Here is a 19,602-nt window from a genome sequence, read left to right on the forward strand (position 1 = left end):
TTCAGCAACTGAATCCTTCCTAGGAATGCAACGTAAGATTATGTTTATTCGTAATATATATCCTTTTAATAATTGTATTTGACATATAAACAGGACTGTGCGCTGGAACTTTTTAGTTCGATTGAATAGAACCAGATATCAACATCAATAATGATGCTGAAGCAAGGTTAAGAACCAGATATCAACCTCAATATTGATGCTGAAGCAAGGTTACTGGACGTTTGGTTCAGATCTCGTGGAAATGCATGAGGTTGACGAAGGTTATCAGATGTTACAGCTATTTATTGCTGAGATGAGGTGGGGCGGAAAATTGCGACACCCTTATACGAACTATGTGGGAAGTATACCACTGTCCTATGAACCACATAGGTACGTATTTGTTGTCGTGCCATTTTATTTACTCGATCGATATTATTCTATCGTAGTATTCTTAGTGACAACACACAATTACTCAATATGGCGGGGCCGTGATTCAATTATCGCCACTATACTTTCCTTGCCGTTGAAGGCAAGCCATTGTGGTGAAGTAGTGGGCGTCATATTCTCGTTGTCTGTCCTTCGTCATTACATCTTAGTGGTATAAAGCTATGTTGAACGCGGTTTCATTTCTGTGAAAAGTTAGTCAAATGTGGTTGCAGCGCTAACATTACATCCGGTTGCCAAAGTAAAACAGCCTACATTGGCAAAGTAATAAACATGCAATCAAGCAATTTCCCATAGCCTATGGTGGTAGCCAATGTCTTCTGTGTGTTCTCCAAAGATTTCTTTTTTCAATTACACGCTATCAAACGACTTCGAGAATATCCTTCACGCAGGAAAACTAGAAGTTTAGGAAAACAGCGCAGACGCATCCTTGCAGAGGTGTGAATAACGGTATTAAAGAAGCAATGCTTACGTACTAAGCAGGGCTGTCCCTTCTGAGGCTTTCCAACTAGTACCGTCACTTTCATTGCATGAGCACTCCGAAGAGGATCCTAGAGAAATCTGAAATGAAACGCCATTTCTATATGTTCGTTCTGTAAAAAAACGATGTTGTGCATGACAAATGAGTATTTTTGCATACGCAATATTGAAACATTTTACTTTGCTAAAATTTACGCAGCAGTCGCGCACGAATTCAGGCAGCACTGTTTCTGAGCAAAGCCGCACACACTTGCTGAAAATTGATAGCTTTGGTATTTATGAAGAATGGCACGCGCGAAAGCTGTGAAGGAAAATATTCCCTAAAAGAGCAATAAAGGTTTACTTCGAAACATCCTATCGGGACAAACTCTGAGTCTACCCCAGTGGGGGGGGCGCCCCTCACTCCGGGAACCCTGTGGCCCTCGCTGCCTCTTTGGCCCTGGCGACGAGGCGTCTTTGTTCCAGGTCCGCGGAGACGAGCATGGCCTCCTTCGTTTAAATGAGGTCTTTCCTTTCTTCTCCGGAGTTGTCTTTCGGTGAGGACGATGCGTCTAAATGCAACGGGCGTTCGAGAGTAATATAATTATTCAGGCGATTGACTTCGATCAGAGATCACCAAAATGAACCATTCTCTTTATTCTATACTGTCGCTGTCTCTCCTATCGTTTGTTTTTCCACTTTACTCCCGCACACCGCAATGCTTTGCGAGGTGTGATATTCCCGCAGCAACTTTTAAAATCAGTCGTGGGGCCCTGCATCTTTTCTGGAATGCGCATAGGTGGACGCACGTAATACGAGAAATTCCTTACATGCTGGAAAAGTTGTTCTGGAGAAGACTACTTGATGATTTTGCAAACTGTCATTTGCTGCTTTAAAATGTCTGTGAATTTCACCGCCACACGGGAGATTCAATTTTGAACGAGAGAAGAGGCTACCAGTTGTAGAGAAGCCGACGCCAAGCAGTCCCCACCTCCATCTCCCCCCCCCCCACTTTCTGTTGCGTCGACGGATGAGGCGACCTTTCTTCTTCACGACAACCGTCAATCTTTCTCTTCGTGGATAAGTTAAATATCACACTCCACGTTGGCTTACCGATACCGAGAGGAACGGAGATAGAGGAGTGCTCATAGGTTGATCAATGCGCAGGGGCTGGCACAACAGGACGACAGTTCTGCTTGACCTCTCCAGAAACAAAGTGTTGTAAGGCGTCAGCAGGGTGTTTTTGCCCTTCTTACTCAATATCAGGCGCGTAGGTGGGCTTCTGTATGGACGTCAATACACGCAAACTGAAGAGGCTCACATGGCAGAAAAAGCACCGCCAGGCCGGGAGCCAGGAATTTTTTTCGGGGGGTGCCTTTACTATTTGAGAAAAACGCCTCTATTCATTGTTCATTTTCAATAAAACACCACGTGTGATCAAAATTTCGGAGGGGGGGGGGGGGTCGCCGCCCCCCGGCTACGGGCCTGAGCACCGCCCTTTTCATGGAACGTAGTCGGCTGGGAATCCGCCCACACAACCTAAGCAGTCAGTATTTCTGTGACTTCAATCTTATCGTGCGCCTAATCCTGCTCATGCTCTGCATTAAAATTGTATTACAATGGCTTTCGCAATCTCGTCTCCATAATTTCTTTAGCGGCGCTACAGTTCAAGCATTAACAGCGCGTAAATAACATGTGCTGTGCAGCCGCCTCTCAGGTGGCGTAAATATCGCGAAAGGCGCCGCAGTGGGGTTTCCCGGAGGTGCGATGATGATGTCGCCCAGGTCATTGCCGCGCCGCGATGTCACTGCCCTCCCATTCGCCAGATTCTCTCCAGACACGGCTGCGCACGAACGGATATGTGCCATCCAAATCCACGGCGTCTCTGAGAGAGACACTGAAAGAAGCAACACAGTAATCATGAAGAATGCGAGACACCGCCCGCGCCCCCGCCCCCGAATAAGAACACAGCTGAACACAAAAAAAAATGGCGAAGCTTGCACTAAGTCGCGCAAGGCATGAACCACCGAAACTAGACGATTCTGAAGTTTAATACGGTTGCTTATAGGCTGTTTCTAGGCTTTAACTAGGTTAGGAACGACACGGATGTCGAAACTCTCGAACCGAGCGTTCGCACCTCTCATAGATCTACAGGCACGTCGTCGTTGGCGCAGTGCTTCCATCGCTTCGGGCTCTTCTCGCAGCCGCCGTTGCCTTTCCCCACCACGGGAACCTTAGTTTGCCATTTGAATAAAATGTTTTTCCTCCTCCTCCTCCTCCTTTCCCCAGTATGGCAGCTTCGCACTAGTCGTGCCAAGCCTGAAGGAAGAGCGCAGCTGGTGGGCCTTCTTTGTTTCTAATTATTTTCTCTTTCTTTCTTCTCTCTTTCTCATTACCTTTTCTTTCGTGTATGTCTATACTGTATGTCTTTTTGTTCCTTCTTTTCTCTTTATATCTCTTCCTCCCATTGCTTCTTTCTCTCTCTTTCTCTCTTTTTTATGTTTCTCTGTTTCTCTATCTTGTATGTTTATTCCCATTCTGTACCTCAATTTTTTCTGTCTCTTTTTCTGTAGCTTTCTCTCTCTCTTAGTAGATCAGTGGTGAGTAGTGGGATTTGCAATATTTCTGTGGCACATACCCGTTCATGATGATGATAGTTTTTCGGCAGGCCGCATAATGTACGGCTAGACTAAACAGGTTGGGTGTTAAAAAGCCTCTTCTGATTTGCGTCGAGAGGCACGAACTGACGGGTGCAAAGCAGGCGCGAACACTAGCCAAGAGGCGGGAGTAGGGAAGGACGATAGGACAGGGTGGTGAACCGTTGAAACTAGGACATATCGCTTCCGTTGAAGAAATAGAGGATGTGGTGCAGTGAGAAATCCTAAACGTGTAATTTTCTGCGGCGCCAATTACGCCTGACTGTGCTCATAACCATGGCCGCTACGTAAATTGTGGCGGCCATCGCTTAAAGACCACAAAAGTAGCGGTGTGTGTCACGCGTGCGTCGCTCTGCCGATTCAGTAGACCATGACGCTAGGTCCACTTCGCTTCGCCGTCTTTTTTGCAGCTAAGTTGGCCGTGTCTTAGTGAGACACGCTTAGTAAGAAAACGCGAAATCAGCGGCACGGCCGCTACATAAAAAAGTCGGTGACCGAAAGTTAACCTGAAGTCTAGTGAACTGAACGAAACATTCACCGAACGCTAATGATTTATGCCATTAAAAACACTTAAATGGAAGTTTAATGTCGTCTAATGTTCATTTAGCTTCTTTTTTTCTGCTGTGTGAACGCACTGCGCCGTCTCGGGATCTTTTTCTATACCTTTTGTCTTTGTAAACACGCTCTGCCAGCTGTACTGTCTCCGTTTTTATTGTCTGTATTTACTCTTCATTTTGCCTACATAGGGACGCGACCTGGCCTATACTTCCACCCTCGAAATGCATTGGCTAGTTATTAACTGCTTCGCTTGGGAAAGAAAACTAGGTTAGAATATTCTACTTTCTGTTGCACATGTATAGACTGTCATAAATAACTCACTTAACTGTGAGCCCCCTCCCCCCCCCCCCAATGATAATTGGTGAGAAAAACAAAACGATGGATTTTATACTCAGGAAGGCAGTCTGCTACATAATATGGTGCGCAAGGATATGTTGGACAAAAAAAAAACAAAATATTTACTTACCGATTTTTTTGTTCCGTTCTGTAAAAATTACAAAGGCGAACGACCCCAATTACAAATTGGAACTACCCCAATCCGCAAATAAGTAACATTACAGCTTATCAGCATGGTGGTTTACCGTTAAAAGCCGATAGGACAATACGGCAACTTTGTTCGCATGGTTATTTAGTTACTGCAGGTAAAAGTTTGGTGAAACATGAATGCTCGTTTGCGTTAAGGTGATACACTTAATGCATCGCCTGCATATGGATAGTACGCTCGACACATATGATTGAATTATATATATTTTTTAAATAACGTGATATATTGAAACGTCTAAGGACTTTTGTTATTCTAAACGTTGAAGATGTGCCAGTGACCAATTTCTTAAGAGGCAGAAACAACTCACATGTTAGTTACGTTAGATGAGTTGGTGCAGACTGTAACGGCAGATTTGGGGCGCGAAGTGAAATAGGAAGGAATCGGAGTCCTATGTGGTTAGCTTGGTTTTCTCCTTGTATCACTTTGGCCTAGGTTATTCCGTTTAAACAAATTTTATAATTCTGTATCATGTTAATATGACTAGTACAAGAGATAATATGGGCTAGTCGGTTTCTACTAAAATCACTCTCTACTATAGCGCGAGAATATCCAGTACTTGCACTCAAGATGACTAAACCTATTGTAGCCATAGCCAATATTGTTGTTTTTTTTTCTAATAAATATCTTGCATTGCTGTTGTAGATGTTATATCGTAGATGTAGGAATTATTATTATATCTTCGTTTTGTATTTATTTTTGATGCCGACATCTTTTAAATTGTGGAGTTCAGAAAGCGCTGATTAGGCAACAGTAGTGTCTATGCGGTGTGTGGCACAAAACTTGCGCAGAAAAATTTGGTCAGAGTATCTAGTTGACACAAAATTCGGGGTCTTTCCGAAATGGCTGAGTTCGTTTAAGTTTAAAATAGTTGTCCCTGCCGTTCAAACGCAGCTACAGAGTGCGTTACAAAAGACACGGCTCAAGAACGTCAGGCATGTCAAGCTACCGTCATGCTGTATACCGCTTCAACGGAATTTTGGCGGTGAAAACATTGGACGTTCCCGGGTATTAGCCATCTGCTAATCCTTGTTACAGTGATATATATATATATATATACTCCTTGTCTATCAAGGCAGCGATGCCAACCTTATGGATTTATCCCTAGATCTAGGCGTTTGCCATCTCCATGAGGAATTTGGCGCCTCTTGATTGGTCCTAGAAATTATTGCAAGAACCTGGAAACGTTACATTACGTGACCTATTGGCAGGTGTTACTGAGTAATCACGCGTTTTCAGCGATACATGTAATAAAAAAAAGAAAGTTTTCGCTATTTTCTGTTTTTCATTTAAGAGATCTTTGGCGTCCTGCTGAGCGAAGTGAAGGCGATGGCGGTTCTGTAACGCAATATTATGATATACAAAATACTGTGGTGTACAGAGGGGAGGGGGTAAAATTTAGTTGCCGTGAATGTTTAGCATGGACGCTTCCTTTCAAATTCCTTTCAAATTCGCTTCCTTTCAAAGAACTTCTAGGCAAGGAGACATTGACTGACAGAGAGCGAATGTAGGGCGGACAATTGGGCGACCTATTATGCAAACGGTGCAACGAAAAGAAACAAAATGACTGTCTTTCAGGGCGACCGTAGTCACAAAAATATTTGGTCAGATGGGAAACTGACCAAAAGTACACAGGATGGCTATCAGTCAGTAAAAAAGGGCCCTTACATTTCTACTGCAAATCATGCAGTACTGATTGCGAATGTAGAAAATTAGAAATTGACCACCACCTCGCAAGCTTCAAGTACAAGAAATGTGCTACAGACTTGCATTCGACTTACAGGTGCTACAGACTTGCATTCAATGATTGAGCAAAGTGAGCTTGACAAATCTGTCTCTCCCAGTAGCAACTAGCTCCATCTGCAAACTCTTTATGGGGAATAAATGTAGAAAAAAAGACCTTCAGTGGCTGCTAATATGCTGATCTTTACTTTTAATAAGAATCAGAAATATGAGCCAGAGAGCGAACTGCCTTTAGACTTCGTTAAAGCTTAATTAGCCTGAATAACTACAAAGAAATTCAATCGAGGGATTTTTTTCTTGTAATCTAGCGAATATTGGAGGGTCAATCTGGGGATAAAACGTCGACTAAGGTAGCCATCTCTGTTGGAAGGTGTGCGCGACCACGGCCGGCTTGACAGAGCGCGTCACTCTTGCTGTAGCGATGCTCCGGCTCTCTTTCCTCGCGCGAAATGACCCCCGTGGTCCTTTAGCGCGATGAGAGACGGCCGGCTCGTTACCTCTCGGTTTCAGTCTTGATCGTCGGCTTCCCTCGCACGCTTACACACAGAGCATACGACGCGTAGGGTGATGTCGGCTTAAACTTTATATGGAGCTTACATGCGACGCGGACGGCCAAAAATGCACTTGGAGTGTATATTGAATTACAATAAAAACGGCATTCCTCCCTCCCGCTCTCTACTGGTGATGCTGTCCCGGCTATAGCGGCGCAATCGCAGCGTCCGCTCAACGTGCCCTCCTTTGTGTATGGCATCCGAGGTGTGTATTGCAAGTGTGGCTGCTGATGCTCATTGCTAAAGCTCCTTGTCGTAATATTGAAAAAGGAGCCGACGTTTTGATAAGCAGACTTGTCTTCTTCAAGGCTGCAAATGGTTTTCTTAACGTGTGCATGTATATGTTTCCTACCCTCTGCTTGAACGCACACAAAGGATGAGGAGAGAGCGAAGGCGAAATCGGGGGTAGGGAGGAAGGAGGGGCCGGCGTGCCGAACTGGGTGAGTCAAAAGGAAAGAGGAATAGCCCGTGAAAGACAAAGCGGGGGTGGGGTGGGTATTCACGTAGAGTGATTGAAAGGGAGGGAGGCGTTTCGCTGAATTAATTATGGTTGTCAGAAGGAAGCACCATCCGACAATGACCATTTCACTGGGATGGTGCAGCACCACCTGATAAATGATAAGTTCGCCGGGGTGCTTATCGCCGTGACATTCTCAGGTGGTGTTTCCTTCTGGCAACCATATTTCAGCTAAACTTATTGGTCCCTTTCTACCCCTCGACATGAATGCAACCCCCCGCCCCCCCACTTTTATTCTTTTTCACGGAATACTCATTTTTCCTTTTGACTCACGCCGGCCTCTCCTCCCCCAACCCAATCCCGTGTTCGCCGTTGCCATCTCCTCCTCCTTTGTTTGGTTTGGAGTAGAGGGTACGAATAATATACATACAGGCTCTAAGAAAAGCAGTTGCCGTCTTGAAGAAGTCAAATCCGCTTGTGGAAACGTCGGCTCCAGTGATACCCGGTGTTCACGAATTTTTCATTCCTTGAGGCTTCCATCATCCCACGTACTTCTGCCCATAATGTTGTCATTTCTTCTACAATTTGTCCACTAAAGCTTTGCATAGTGCCCCACGCGGGCTGTAGTCAAGCTAATACTTGTTACGCCTGAGCACGGCCGCATGACGAAGAAGGTTCTGACAGGTAGCGTGGCTTAAAGACTCGGGCACGAGCATGCAGTGTAAGCTAAGTGGTCCACCCAAGGCGGTCCTGGTAAACAAAAAAACAAAAAAGCAAGAAGAGAACGAGCCCTGCAACTTGCGCCAATTTGTTAAAGCTCCCACGTTCGTGCTGATCTTCACGTAATATGAGCACGCCAAAAAGTTGCTCCAAGCTATCTTACGAAGACAGAATAGGGTGTTAACGAGGGATATCGTGAATTCCCTTGTTAAGTTAAACGGGGTTAACTGAGGAAATTATAAAGCCACTCATAGTGTTTTCCGATAAGAATTGCGCGTCCACGCGGTTATTGATGACCTTGTCATCAACTTAATTAAAGTCAGTTACACAAAGCCACATGCATTTACTCCAACGTTCCTTGATGTCGTCAAACATGACACGCCGCAGCAGCGGCACGCTCAACTTTTTCTTTTATTTGGCGACCGCTCTTCTCAGTTTTGTTTCGTCCGATAAGTGCTTTGAGGAAACTTAGCAGCCATGTGGCTTACTGCGTGGCACACAGACCTTCCTTCGTTTATGCTCAACTATGCTAATAAGTCACACAATATAAAACAATACGCAATACATTGACAAAGGCTTCTCAAAAATTAATATCCTGCTGCATGTTTTTGCTCCTTTTGCACTTTGCGTGTAGTGTCATCACCTCCGCTAAAACCACATCTGAGACAGCAGGCGTCACTCAGCTAAACGACTTTCTTATTGTTGGAGCACGAGTACGTCCCAAATCAGCAATATGGCTATTTGGCCTAGTTGAAAGCGGTTCATCTTTTTAAGAAGCGCGAAAAGACACGGGGACGAAGCAATGACAGACACAGGACAAGCGCTTGTCCTGTGTGTGTCTTTGCTTCGTCCCCGTGTCTTTTCGCGCTTCTTAAAAAGACGTCCCAAATCAAGCCACCTGGAACGCGCATTTCGCGACTTCAATACCTATGGCCCAGTTGGGGTGGCGGGTTTGGAAGCAAATATAAGCGCGAAAGTGTCATCCATAAGCACTGGAGAAAAGATAACTTGTTAATGGAATTGTCTGGGCTAAATGGTACTGGCTGAATACTTGCATATTATAAGAGAACACGCACGAGGACTAAAGAGGAACTACGGCGGATGTCATGTGTCTTTCTCTGTAGTCCTTGTGCGAGTTCGCTAGTCTTATGGAAGCATTCGAGAAGCAAGAATTCTGCGTGATTACCGCACTCATGCCTGTAAAATTAATATTACATTGTGTAGGTCTAGTTAGGGCGACATGACTATCGCGTGCCACATTTATACATGCCTTTAAATGTCGCGCTTCATGAATAATAGCACACTTTAGGAACCTACTAAGGTGGGTGTATACATCACAAACACAATTCACCGTATAAAGCAATAAGCAGATCAGAGCAAGCTGTCACTCCACTGATGCTTTAGTAGTTTTCATGTAACATCAGGTTTTTTGCTATTTGTAAATACTTATCACCTTACCGGAAACACGGACACAATCGTCACAGGTTTAGGGGGGCAATTCGCATCGGTATTTCCAGAAGAACTTGGGGCTTGTTTTGTTACGGACCCTGAAAATTGCTCATTTTACTTATATATTTATTGACAATGTTCTATTTCTTATATAAGCGTTACAGGAGACAGTCAATTAGAAAGCACGCAGCAAATTCTGAGAAATAATGACACAAACATAAGTAAGCTTCAGATTTCATTTGCATAAAAAAGTGAGTTTTGGTAATGCTGAATGAACACTACAAAAAAAAGCTTTTTAGTTACATCCGCGATATTCCAGGAAGAAACCTGTTTTTACTCTATGAGGTTTGATAGGAAAAACAAAACCTGGAATTACCATTAATGGCAGCATTATGAGCGTGAATATAATTGCACTCTAGGACCACGGTAGGAGTGAAAACTACAATTATTTCTTTATTACAATAGTGATACGAATCATACAATCGTTTCCTTTACAGTTGCACATTTTAGCAGAAAATTTGTAGTAATCACCACTTGCAGGCCAGAGAGTCGTCAGCATTACCTAGTAAGCTTTAGCACACGTGCTTTTTTCAGAGTTTGTCAATCATTTTGATTTTCAATGCCACAAATGAAATAATTTTCTCTGTCATGTAATTGCACCAAATCATTTTGTCTATGCGTTCTAGATTATAATAAACAATCGCCTTGGCTTTCTTGGCGCATGAGCTGCGCATGTGCCCGATCGCTACTGCTGATAAGTAGGTCGTCGTGTGGAACACAAAGATGAGCAAGCAACCCTTTGCGATATCGCAATTGCATGAGCATCGCTTCTACACGTTGCGTTTTGTTCTGTCACATTTTGTATCGAGAGCTCTCTTTCACCGAAGCAAGCGGTCACACTACGAATACTACAGATAAAAACGTACATAACTCCAGCCATGCTAAACAGAATCGATCCAGACTTTTCGCTTCGCTGTCAGCACTCTAATCATGTCCACTGCAATTTCGAACATATGCTCTGGCTGTGCCCCTTTAATTCGGGGTCAGGATTATCAGACAAACCTTCCTGGGAGGCTGCCATGAGCAGCATGGAACTCAACAACCAACTCCTGGCTGTCCAGAGGGCCCGGGACATCGCCGAGAGGCTCCAGCTTCCGGCACCTTCCTGGGTGGAGCCACCTGGCTGAGCTAGCGGGGCCTCCAGTCGCGTTCAGCTTCTGCCAATCTTGGACCACAATAAAATTCTCACTCACTCACTCTCTCACTCACCTAGCCACTAATTCGCTATTCGGCCACGTTCCAGTACGGCAATCTCACAGTTTGTCAGCTGTTGCGCCACCCATTCAACAACCCCTTAGTCATATTAAAGCAGATTCCATAAAATTTGCACGCATGGCCTATCCCAAATGATCAAACAATGCATCACGAGGTGGGCCTAGCGATTCATGTATAGCCCATTGTCATTTGTTTAAAAACTGCGTGGTCTTTGGTTGGCAGAATGAAAGATACCAACTGTCATATAGTTAACCTGCTTCACGTTCATGCATCTTCATGATCGAGACAAAGAAAATACCTATAAGAAAAATTACGGCAGATATCACGCATTGTCGGAGTCGATATCATGCGAAGCAGAAAGCTTGTGACGGCACATGCCGCTTTATTTTTTATTTTTTTTTTACTTTGATGTCAGCGTTGCTGGGTCGATGGACGTCTTTCTGCAGTTTGACTAGTTCCGCGGATATCGTGGACTTACCCAGCACATCGACTATTCGCAATGCCCACGAACTCTACGTGGCGCGCTTTGCGGTTCAAGATGGCGCCCGGAGGAGAGTCTACCCGTTTGATACAAGCATAGGAACAGATAGGACGTGCGGACCGTGACACTTTCACTGCGTGAGGTCATGAGCTGCGCTGAAATACATATGAGACCAAAATACTGTCCCAAACAATGGAAAGTGCTAAATGCTCGCCACCTAATTAATTACCGCGGTGTGAAAGGTTATATTTCGGTTCTGTTGCCATGAATCAACGATGCTTTGCGAAATCCTGTGCGTGCTACAGAAAACTGCACGAACTAGAATTGACGTAGGAACTTAAGGGCACCATGAGATAGTGCGTATCGAACCTGCCTGAAGAATTGTCCGCAGTAGTAGGCCGGCAGCGAGTAGCGCCATCGCTGCTGCACGGGGCCGCATGTTTAACGTGTTCATGGTTAATGTATTACGCCGTCGTCCTTACTTGCGCAGTCAGGAAATCGGAGTTACTTTTTCAACGTAACACAAGCATTGACCATCCCATTCAGTAGCGCCTGTGTCAAAGCCATGCTCAGACTATAGCCGTACGCAATTCACTTCTCTCGAATGTTGCAGGTTTGATCAGCACGATCGAAACATGAATGTCGAAAAGAATGCGCACGTATACTTTTTGCAACGTCAGAGACGCGAAAATTCGTCGAACAGCAATGCCGTTCGGCAGGTGCCGGTGAAGTACAGGTGAAGTGTGACGCCTACTTACAGAACTCGCGTTGTGTGACACTTCGTTGTTATTTTACTCCTCTACCACGCTACATTGCATATGTTAATGTGGTTCCTTCCCGACATGAAGCCTGCATAGGGTCATTTTGCAAGGCAGTTTCAAGCACCGGCATGGCTTTGAGGTTGAATACTGGGTTTACACGTAGAGGGCCAAGGTTCGAACCTCGTACCATCCTGGAAATGTTTTCTTGTTTCGTTTTTTTTTTCCTTATTTCGAGCGATAGTGGTTACGGACACTGGCCGCGGCGGCGGCGGACAACTACGGCGCCAAAAACGGCCGGTGAAATGATCTCACAACAGCTTTCGCTGTAAAATGAAATGAGAAACAAATTTCTAGGATCGGAAGGGATTATTACCCGCGCCATCTGTGTGGTAGTCGAATATTCCACCACAGTGCCACGCTGGTGCTTGTAACTCCTTCGCAAAACTACTCTCTACAGGCGTCATGTCTGGCAAGGAAACGTGTTAACATATGTAATATAGCGGGCAGAAGAGTAAAACAGCAACCTGGCGCAACACTACACGAATTGCGCAACGAGTCGGTCGTTGAATGCTTCCAACCGTTACAAAGTGGTTCAGCCATAATTCTTCATCGTCATCAACCACAGGACAAAGTGCACATAATGCCTTACAGATGTGTAGCGGGTACTACGATTCGCTGAAGAATGACGAAAATTAAAATATTACGACGATTTATGGCGTAGCGGGTGCCTTGCATGTGTACTTGTATTAGTTGCCCCAAGAGAGTCTACAACGGACTCTAGAAATGCCGCTCTTCTAGCCTTCGCTGTGACTGTGCTGCGTGTGCTGCGTACACTCAATGACGTGCTGCTTCTGAAATCGTGCTCATTCCCTCGACACAAAGCTTTGAGTTCGCTTAAAACTGTCAACTGTCAACAAAACTGTCAACATACGTACAAAACAAAGCGGCGCAGCGCTGGACATGAAAGTAACATACAGGTGAAGGTCGGTGTTGAGAGCGCTCGCTCCGCGATAGCCGTGGAGCGCACGCGTCCTCAAATAACTGAAACGTCGCTCGCACGATTGATAACAGCGCTTCTCTGACAAGGGATAAATCGCCCTATTTTAAGTATCGCCAAGTTGAGATTGCTCAGGTATAGAAGGGCACATCACGAGCCCGCGCGTCTTCCCGCGTACAATGTTATGAGATTCACGCACAAATAAAACCCTAAGCAATGCAAGTAAAACAAGGTGAGTTTTAAAAGAAAAGGTCAGACAATAACGTTTAACGAACCAACGTGGATACAGAAAACTTCGCGAAGCTGATATGTGTACGCTGTAAGCCATCATTGAAAGCGCGACTTGCCATGTATTTTCACGAAAATTTCCCCTCTCATCTAACTGCTCTGTGTTACTGAGCCAGAGTGGTTCAAATAGTGTTCCGACACGCTAGTTGGGCAGTGCCCGCAACTGGGACAGGATGGCGGCCCCATCCGGTGCACGTTGGAGGCGCTCGAGGTAGTAGAGCGCGCGCAGTTCGCCTGTGAGTGACGCCGGCCAGGCGCCTGTCTCCGCGAGCGTGGCAGCCACTCTAGAACCGCGCGGGAGTCCGTGACACATGCGGAGAACTCGGCGATGGTCAGCGTCGATGGCACTCCACTGTATGGGGCGAAGGCTGCACAGAGGAAGCGCGTAATGCACCTTGGACATTGCCATGGCCTCGTAGATGTTCATCGCGAAGGAGGCCGGGCATCCGGCTCCTCGCGTGAGAATCCGTCGTACCGCACCCTCGACACGGCGTGCTTCACGTCTCACACGGCTCACCTCCAAGTTCCACTTTAGTCTATGGTCTATGGTGATACCAAGATAGCGGACGTGGGTTTTCCAGGGCAGCGGAACACCGTGGAGTGTGATGGGGCGGGTTGTACACGTCTTCCCTTTTTTTTCTTCTTTTTCCCCCTCTCCCCCCAGTGATGTGTTTAACTCCCCCAGGCCTCCTCCTCCACTCTAACTCTAACTTCTCCTATACTTTTCTCCCCTTTCCACCCAGGTGTCGCGGTTGCGGTGTCCTCGCCTGAGAGACAGTTACTGCGTCACTTACCCCCACTATTCACCTAATTTTCCCAAATAAAGAATCTCTTTTTCAAAGTGGTTCCTGATAAACTGGTTTCGGTTTCTGCTTCGGCGTGACAGAAGCGCATTTGCTACAGTTCATTTTTTCTCACGTGCTTCTAAGTTGAGTGCGTTGAACCACGATCTATCAGCATCAGGGTGGCGGAACGAAATGTTTTTCTTTCTGTTTTAGTTTCGTTCCACCACTGAAAGTTCCGTTCAGTTTCAGTTCCAGAACGAAAACAGAAATGTTCCGTAACGGTCCGTAAAGTTGTTTTTTTTTTGCATGCAAAATTTTGAAGTTAAGGTAATCATATATTTTCCGCTAAAGGGGACCATGAGGCGATTCGAAGCCGGAGCACTTGCATGATCGCGTTCCGTTGGCGTTCGTTAGGCATGCTATTGACCTCCCGTCGTGGAACGCGAAGAGGAACGCTACGCGCGTCTTGTCTTCCCTCTAGCCTGGCCGTTAATTCTCACAGGGCGAGCGGGGAACGCGCTCGACAGGCGCGCGAGAGAGGGACAGCGTAGGAGAGGAGAGAGAGGGGGGACGCGCATGCGCTGGCGCTTATCGCGGCGTTGCGCAGGAGAGAATTTCGGCGTGTCTAGCCTGCTTCTCAGAGGAAGAGTGGAGAGGGGGAGGGGAGAGGGGTAGTGGACAGTGGAGAAGGGAGGGGGGAGGGTAAATGGAGAGGAGGGGTGGTGAGGGGGATTGGAGAGGAGGTGTGTGGAGAGGGCATGCGCATGCGCAGTAAGGGTGGTCACGCCGCACACCACCACCAGCACCAGTTTCGCGAGATCCGATTGACTAAAAAACAAGTAGACGGCCATGAAATAAAGCGTGCATAGTACGTTTCATACTGACAATGTCATTAATAATCATTGGTAAGGAGTTTCATCTGCAGTGGAATATACTTAATGGCGAAAAGTGCTAGGTGCTGGAAGAGTACTATAAAAGGCAATACATACCTAATGATGCTAGAATCATAACCACTGTATAAATTTGTGATGACATTTTTCTTGAATCTGAAATATAACAGGTTTCTTTATTCATTTTAGCACGTGTAATGCCACGCACATTGTAGCGTTCACTAAATGTTCTGCTTGAAGTTGACTGCCTAATGCAAAATTGCTGCCATCTGTCGGAGTAATGACGAAGCTACCGATTCGGCGCCACGTTGGAGATATGTCCGAGTCTTATTATTGTCGCTGCTGTGATTTATTGTATCTACTTTGACAGTGGGCAACCGGGGCATAAAAAAGTCAGACGAGTGTGTAATGGCCTGTACCCGTTACCGGCATTTACTTGTTACTACCTTGACAATGAAGGTTTGGTCTGGGCTATAAATTTTGTCTGTATGTTTTCAGTGTAACGAATAAAGCGTTGTCAGCTATCTGAATATCATGCGTATAGTGTAGGATAGTCGGGAGGAGACTTTAGCGCGCGACACGGCTAGGCAGAGCGATGACGGTGAGAAAATGCCGTTGACCCATTTCAAAGCGTATTTCATAAGGGACCGCCTGCTTCGACCAGATGTGTTGTGCATAAAATTTTAAATAAAATGTTTTCCTCTCTTTTATTTCTGAAGCGAAACATATTTCGCAGCTGTAGTCACCGACGAATGTTATGTATAGAATTACCGCACGATTAAAATGTAAAAAAAAAATCTCCTTCTCACGCGCGGGAAAAGCGAAGACGGAAAGTGTTAGTTGCTCCAAAATGTAGGTGCCGGATAGCTGGTACTGAATATCCTTACGACATGTGATTGTAAATAACACGATACGCCAAGAATATTCGCGTTCACATCGTCACTTTCGGGGCCTACTGGCGCCTTATAATTTAACCCAGTTCTCGCAAGGAATTGTTGCGTCGCCGGCTGAATGCTTGCGAAACTACCTCAGCGCGTAACGAACGGTAGCGCACCTACGACCGAGTCTAACACATTTGCCGGAACACCATTTTTTTCAGTTCAATACGAAAACTGCCACACACATGCATCTGTCAACATCTCATTGCACACAGGGGTTGACACAGGATTTTCCAGAAGGGTGATCAGCTTGTGGGAGAGCATGATGTGTGCTCTAGGGTATAAATGTATAAAAAAAGTAAGGGGTGACGGTGAGGCCATCAGGGCCGCCCCTCTGAATTTCGCAGTGATAGCACATGAAATGCTTGAAAAATACGCAGCCTGAAACAGTACGCGCGAAAATCATCCCACCAAATGCTACCTTGTTAAACTCGCCAATGGAAAACAAGCTGCGAACAACACGCTCCAGCACAATCGATCCATTCGTTGAGAATCGATGATACGACCTACCTGTATAACTTGTCATTGTTATCCCAATGTGATAAACATGGTAAGGTTGTCAATAACAGCGCAGGCATGCGAGAGTAGTCGCGTTACAGCTTTGAAGCTCGTTCACGAAGCTCGTTTTTCTGTGCCTGCAAGCACACGGCGCGCAAACTGTCTGGTTACGGCATGACACGTAAGAGTGTTGTCTGATGAGTGCGGATGCTGTCACATACCCAGTCTGTTAGGAAGGGCGAACGTAAACACGGCGTTAGTCGTAAGCAGTAGCCGGAGCAACGGAATAATCTGCAACTTGTCGACCGCGCGGAAATCTAATAACATGGAGGTTAGTCCCCTGTAAACCTTTTTTCAGCACCCCTATTTCCTCAATCTGAGCAACACGTCATACAAAAATATGCTGGCAGTGCCGTTCCTCTCGGCCGCCACATGTCGATACGTACTCTCCCTCTGCGCACATGTGGAGCGCGCTTAGCCTTCAACATAGCGGAAATCCGTACAGCGGCCGCTAGGCGGCAGCAGATTTCGCATAAGGTCTATTATTTTGATGTCAACAAAATGCTATAATTTTCAGTCGGAGTCAAAGCACTGCGTAGTGCTGCTGGAACAGGTTTGTTGATGAATATTTTTGCATATTTAGACCTCACTTTCTTCAAAAAGTACACTGTGCAACCCAATACTGTTGTGCAATTAGTTTTTGTTTCCTTTTTTTACCCAGAAATCTACGAAACCTTAGAAGAGACACGCCTTGTCTTATACTCATACAAATACATGTACTATACTGATATTACATGCCTCGCATACATGTTTAAACAGACTTTCTTAATCCTTACGGCCCCCGTGTCTTAAAAAAAGACAAGAACCATAATTTCTCTACGTCTGGCATATACAAGTAAGAAATTGAAATTAAAGTGTGAGGTTTTCTCAATACACTTACGCCAACAAAGCTAGCTGATTTTTCATTACCGTCTTCCCAGAAACTCTCCACAGTACAACGTGAGAAGGCGGAACATAAACAAGACAAGCAGCAAACAAATTTTTCATAATATTTCGCATGCTTACTACTCTCTCGCTGGCTATGCTGATTTCTTCTATAAGTCCTTCTATTACCTTTATTAGCCTGCAACCTTCAAATAACGCGTCCGATGCCGCACAGGTTGCAGGTTCGGTCCCTGTCAGCGGCAAGTTGCCTTTTCGTCCACATTTATATCATGATTATGTCATAATTAGGTAATTTTAGTAATTATGTCATAATTACGAAAACTGACATCCCCTATATTTTGCTTCCAATGATTGTTCTTATTATTGTTGTCTCTAACAAAGAATATGAGTCCTTAAGATTGAAACGACCCACGGAACATAGAAGCCTTCAAATTAAACTGGCATCGTGGTGAAATTGCAGGTCTGCAAATATGTGATTGTTCGAGGACTTAAATTTGAAAACAGGAGGATCATTGAGTTGAAGTGCGGAAAAAGCTACAAGGCTCACCAGCATGCTTACCACGCAAAGTGAAACCAAGAAAGGCAAAGAGCGCTAAGCGAAATGTCTGAGAAAGGCCATCATTGATCACAGAAAACCAGGTCATAATTGACCACAGAAAGACCAAATCGGAAGGGAAGCACTTTATAATAATTTAAAGAAAGACGGTGTGGTTTTCGAAGCGACACGGCGAGTTACCGTAGAACGTGTATGTGTTAATAGTATTCTGTACTGTATGAAAAACATGCATTTGCTGTGAGAATGCCAAAGAAACGGCTGAACATATTTTAATGAAATATAAGGTTACCGACTAGTGTACGTATTTGAGCACGGAGCTCCATGAAGCTTTTGCTTTAGGCGCTGCACGAGAAACATGAACAGGAACTCTATAGAGATCCGTAAAGAGGAGGGGGAGGAAAGGAAAGACGGGAGGACAGGGAGGTTAGCCAGTTCTCAGACCGGCTGGCTACCCTGTGCTGGGGAAAGGGGAAGAAGGAGTGAAAGATGATAGAAAAGAGATGTTACTAAAAGTAAGAGAGATGTGTTAAAGCATTGGTGGCTGAGATGTAGGCAGGAAGAAAGGCATAACTTGAGCGCCAAAATCGCCCTACCGTGAAATTTAGGGCTTGAATTTGTAGGAATGTAGCATTGGAGTAGGTATATATTTATGAATGAGTCTGTATTGTTCTTTTTTATGCAAAAAAAAATATTTGAGCCAGGCAGGAAATACCTGCATGAATAGAGCTTGGCGGCTCGTAGGGCACCTTATTGTCTTAGGGCTGATGACCATAGCATCAATTCATCTATCAATCGATCCATCTGAAGTCTGTTTTGATAGAATGCAGGAGCATTTGTGTGACAAGCTCCTGCAGGGAGCGTGAAAGTTAGGAAGGTTTGCCGTCTCCAGGCTATTCTTTGCGCAAGAAACCACTTTTCCAAAAGCGTAAGAAACACGGACATGAGCAATAAGACGAGATAGACGAATCTCTGACTTTCAGCTGAATTTCGTAGTGGAAATGTGGGCGATGAGAATATGAAGTTGACTTAAAAGCTCGATATATATGATTATAGTCAAGGATACTACAACGAAAATTATTCGTCATGCACACGGCAAAAAATGTTACTGCTAGAAGAGAACACTCACAGAACTTGTCAAAGCGAAAGAACATAAGCGCATTCAAACGTTTCAGTCAGGCAATAGCTCCTAATTGCTAACGATACTTACCTACGTAGTTGCAGCCGGTTTGTAATCGTAGCTGTCCTGCCATCATCCTAAAAATTATTCACAATATGCTACTAATATTTCCTAAAATTGATTTACCAGTTATAGAATACCACGCAAGAGCTCGTGCGAGAAACTGTTAAATGTGGTGCCGCTAGGGAACACACAGGAGTCTACCTTGCTGGCGATGGTAGGGGGCGCCTAGAGAGAAAGAAAATCGCGCTCGTAACGGCGAATGACTGGACAATGAACATTCACCACAGGTTGGATCTGGAGGCTATGGTGAGACTGGACACGTCAGGGAATGTCTCTCCAGCGCGAAGCAATGAATGCGATAGTAAGAAATTGGAATGTCCCAGGAAGAACCGCAAGCAACTAGAAACTTTCTGGACGCAGGAAAACAAAACACAAGGCGAGTGCGCCCCA

The 19,602-nt window shown here is 45.2% G+C and overlaps 1 long non-coding RNA gene across 1 annotated transcript; it reads right to left on the reverse strand.

Annotated features, from left to right (window-relative positions):
- Positions 1-905: 905 nt before the first annotated feature.
- Positions 906-19,205, reverse strand: LOC119383830 (uncharacterized). The gene is made up of 5 exons (XR_005181752.2): positions 19,180-19,205; positions 15,135-15,191; positions 9,568-9,656; positions 4,564-4,581; positions 906-984 (listed from the first exon to the last, which is right to left on the reverse strand). It is a non-coding gene; the product is annotated as an uncharacterized LOC119383830 (long non-coding RNA).
- Positions 19,206-19,602: the final 397 nt, after the last annotated feature.

The sequence above is a fragment of the Rhipicephalus sanguineus genome, chromosome 2 (genome assembly GCF_013339695.2).
Source record: "Rhipicephalus sanguineus isolate Rsan-2018 chromosome 2, BIME_Rsan_1.4, whole genome shotgun sequence".
Classification (NCBI taxonomy): Eukaryota; Metazoa; Arthropoda; class Arachnida; order Ixodida; family Ixodidae; genus Rhipicephalus; species Rhipicephalus sanguineus.